General features: G+C 38.2%; 1 pseudogene; it reads right to left on the reverse strand.

Moving 5' to 3' along the window:
* Window positions 1-1,106: 1,106 nt before the first annotated feature.
* On the reverse strand, window positions 1,107-1,659 carry LOC102819757 (annotated as a pseudogene).
* Window positions 1,660-4,359: the final 2,700 nt, after the last annotated feature.

Below are 4,359 nucleotides of genomic sequence, written 5' to 3' on the forward strand. Positions count from 1 at the left end.
CATGGGCTGCCAAAAGAACTAATAGATCCGTTTTGGAAGAAGTGCAGCCAGAGTGCTCCTTGGAGGCCAAGATGGCCAAACTTCATCTCTCATACAGTGGACATATTGTCAGGAGGGAGCAGTCACAGAAGAAGGATATCGTGTTTGGTTAGGTGGAGGGTCAGAGAAAAATAGGAAAACCCCCAACAAAATGAATTGGCCAAGTGGCAGCATTGATGGATTCAAGCGTGTCAACAGTAGTGAGGATGGCCCAGGATAGGGCAGTGTTTTGTTCGCTGTGTATAAGGTCACTATGGGTTGGTACCAATTCAATGGCACCTAACAACAACAACAACATATCTTTGTGAAGCTGAAAACCTCATCTTTCCCCTATGGAGCAGCTGCTGGGCTCAAACTACCAACCTTGTGGCTCACAGTCCAGTGTTTATCCTTTAGAACCACCACACTGCCTTGGTTGTGTGTCCAGTACAAACTGTTTGTGCCATCTAGGGAACCCAGAATCAAAAATATAATATACTTTCTCATTCAGCTTCTACAATATAACTCTTTTCAGAACCATCAACAGATTTATTTTTTAGAGAACAAGACACAAAATTATCAAAGTGATATATACATTTCTTTGAGGTAAGATAGGTTATTCATCTGTCTAAAATAAATGATCAGATTGTTTTGGTCACTTAAATGAATTAATGACTATTTTGTAATTAAATACTGTTTTACATTAAATGCCTGTCATTCTTACTATTTTTCTATGCAGGCTGTATTTGAAAATACTAATTCCTTATTTAGTTCCTTACAATTTTATGTTACTATTAACTGCCAACTGCCAAAAGGAGCTCTGGTAGTGTAGTGGTTACAAATCAGGCAGCTAACCTCAGGGTCAGCAGTTCAAAACTACCAGCTGTTCCATGGGAGAAAAATGAGGCTTTCTGCACCTGTAAAGATTTACAGCCTTGGAAACCCTGTACAGGATCGCTGTGAGTCAGAACTGACTCCAGGGCACTTAACAACAACAACATCAATCGCCAAACTACTGCGTCTCTATCCATCTGCATTCTCCTGATCTGAATGTTTAAAGAAACTAAAGTCTATGATACTTTATTTACCTCCAAGTCTTGCCCTGATGGAAATGTCTGGAACTGCCCTGGAATTCCACCTCTTGTCCTGCTGTAATTCTTGTAATAGAAGTGTTTGTCTTTTTGTTGTTGTATTAAATCCTCTATCTGGTCTGGGAACTCGATGTAGAGGTTTTACATCAGTAAAATCGACCAAGTTTGGTATGGTTCTGCCAACACCAGGCTTTAAATCAGCATCACCACCAGGACTCAGAAACTGTGAACAGGGATCACTTAAGGACACATTATCCCGCAGTGGAAATAATGGATAATCTGGTCCATACGGTGGGGGGTAAGGGTAATATAAATGATAGTTTGGCAGGACTGAAGGGGGATAAGGGTGAAATTTGAGAAAAGAAGGATTACATTTCTTTTCAAATCTACCATAGTCATGTCTGTCCTCAATTCCTGCCACAAAAGGCATGTTCATTTTCCTTAAGAGACCACAGTAGTGTGGAGAATCCACTTTGTCAGTATCCTTTGTTACTGAAGGGGAAGACCCTTTAGGGATACTTATCTGTCCAGGAGTACACTGAGAATCCATATCTGTGGTCTTTTGTCTTTATAAACTTTTGATGATTATAAATTGCTTCTGTTGACTCTTTTCTTTTTATCAAATTTTCTGTTTCCAATAACTTCAAGGACTAGGGCTAATGGACCATAAAGTAATTGATTAAGTTTCTACATTTCTGTAGACTTGAGTTTATTTTCTGTTTCAGAAAAAAAAAAAAAAAAAAAAAAAATTTTTTTTTTTTCTCCCTGAAAGTAAGTAATAGGGCACTAAGGGAACAGGATTTGGGGTGGGGTGGGGTGGGGGTGGGGGGGAGGGTCTGTTGCTTGGCAACAGCTAGAATTGTAACACATTGAACCATATTACATCATAATTTGATTCTTGGTAGTAATATTTCCATGACACCTTCTCTCCTGAATACTCAGGAAAGCTATGTTCATTCATGATTTAGTTTTACATTTTGCCATAGGTAGTATTTGATGGGATACGCTAGGTGGCACAAATGATTTACGCTCTGCTGCCTACTAAAAGGTTGGCAGTTTGAATCCGCCTCAGACAAAAGGTCTGGCAATCTACTTCATAAAGACCATAGTCATTGAAAGCCTCTTTGGAGTTCACTCTCGAGCAAAGGTTTTGGCTTTCAGCTTTCGTATGTTATGGACAAAATGATATTCAGTAAAAAATGGTTAATTTAGTGTTAATATACCCCAGCACGATGGATTGCCAAAGTGGCAGCATCGATGGACTCAAGCATGGCAACAGTAGTGAGGTTGGCCCAGGACTGGGCAGTGTTTCGTTCTGTTGTACATAGGGTGGCTGTGAGTCGGTATCAACTTGATGGCATCTAACAGCAACAATACTTTAAAGAATATATATGAATACAATTAAGTATCTAAAGATATAGAAATTATAACACTTGATACTTAAACTAATATATTGAAAATTTACTGTAAAATCAGTATATATTATGTTGTTCTTAAGTACTGTGAGTCCTGACTCACAGAGACTATGTGAAGGGTTTCTGAGGGTTTAAATTTTTATAGGAGCAGAAAGTCTCATAATTTATTATTGTTGTTAAGTGCTGTGATGTCAGTTTTGACTCATAGCGACCCTGTATAGGTTTTCCAAGGAGCGGCTAGTGAGTTTGAACCACTGACCCTGCAGTTTAAATCAGCCTTGTGGTCCAGTATATTATCCTGCAGCACCAAATTAGGATTCCCAGGGTGGCACAAATGGTTAAGCTGTTAGTTTCAAGGTTGGTGGTTGCAATTCACCCTGAGATACCTGGAAGACAGACCTGGTGATCTGCATCTAAAAGGCTATAGCCTGGAAACCATAACAGAGCAGTTCGATTCTGTGTACACTGAGTCCGGATCAGTTGGCACCTGAAATGGTATATCTAAGTTTTATGAAAAATAACTAGGAATTTAGAGTCAAAATACATCTTTTATGTGCCCTATTATCCCTAATTCCCCTGAGCACAACTGTGATGTCCCAAGTAAGAACAAAGGTTTTAAAATTCTTTTCAGGAACTATACTTAGATGATAAAAATAGAGATTGATTGGAATTTAACAAAGTGAGTCTTCATTTCATTTGCTCAAAGGTTTTGCAAGATGTTTACCAAAATACTGGATGGATATAAATCATTCCAGTCTGGCTTTAGAAAAACATGCCTGAACTGATTAGAAAGAATTTCTTGAGAGATCAAATCTTCTCTGTGGAATACACTATATTTAATATAGTTTACCAAACAATTAACACATGCATAAATAGATCCAACAAATTGTAGAAATCTCTTCCATTTACTTGGTTTTTAGAAACAAGACTTCTTAGGATATTTACGTAGCCCCAAAAGCAATGTGTCCATTTTGATTCTGTTTCAGATAATGCTTTTTTCGTATTTTTTGGGATTTGAAGGCATACTATGTGCCAAAACTATCCCAAGAGTTGAGGATAAAATACTGGCAAAATAGACAAGATTCTTTCTTTCAAGAGCCAGTTTACATAAAATGTAAATCACACCAATGGTAAGGCAGCAAAACATGGAGATATCGGTGGTGGAACCAGAATAACTGTCCTATATAAAGGCATTTGTGACAAATTTAACAGATTTAGGGAGGCTGAATTAGGTCACGCCATTCTGGAGTACCTTATCTATAAATTCTTATAACCAGTTCATATAACAAAGATAAAATTTAGGTACTCTAGTTGCTCAAAACAAATTCTTCCACATCTTTGCACCACCAACTGCGTAAAGTTTCCCTTGTAGGCCTTGTTTTGACCAAGTAAATCCTTTTAGTTGTAGAACACAGTTGGGGCATGATTCTCTTTTCAAGCTCTGTGAAACCCATTTGACTACAAAGACCTCTTGGGCTGACACATGGTTTCATATATTTTTTATTTCCTGACCATGTTGTTGTTGTTGTTAAGAACTAACTAGTGGGTTCCGACTCATAGTGTTTCCAAGGAGGAGCTGGTGGGTTTGAAATGCCAAACACGTTGTTAGCCATCATGTGCTGACCGTTTGTTGTTTGGTGTTAAGTGCCTTTGAGTCAGTTTGGACTCAGAGCGACCCTGTATAGGGTTTCTGAGGGGTGCCTGGTGGGTTGCTTATCTTACAGCACCACACCAGAACCATAGGTTAATATTATATATTAATTAGTATCAGCACCATATATATACATGCACACACACACATATTATAGGTCTGGTATTATATTAGTTACATATAT

This window comes from Chrysochloris asiatica, unplaced genomic scaffold (assembly GCF_000296735.1).
Source record: "Chrysochloris asiatica unplaced genomic scaffold, ChrAsi1.0 scaffold01504, whole genome shotgun sequence".
NCBI lineage: Eukaryota > Metazoa > Chordata > Mammalia > Afrosoricida > Chrysochloridae > Chrysochloris > Chrysochloris asiatica.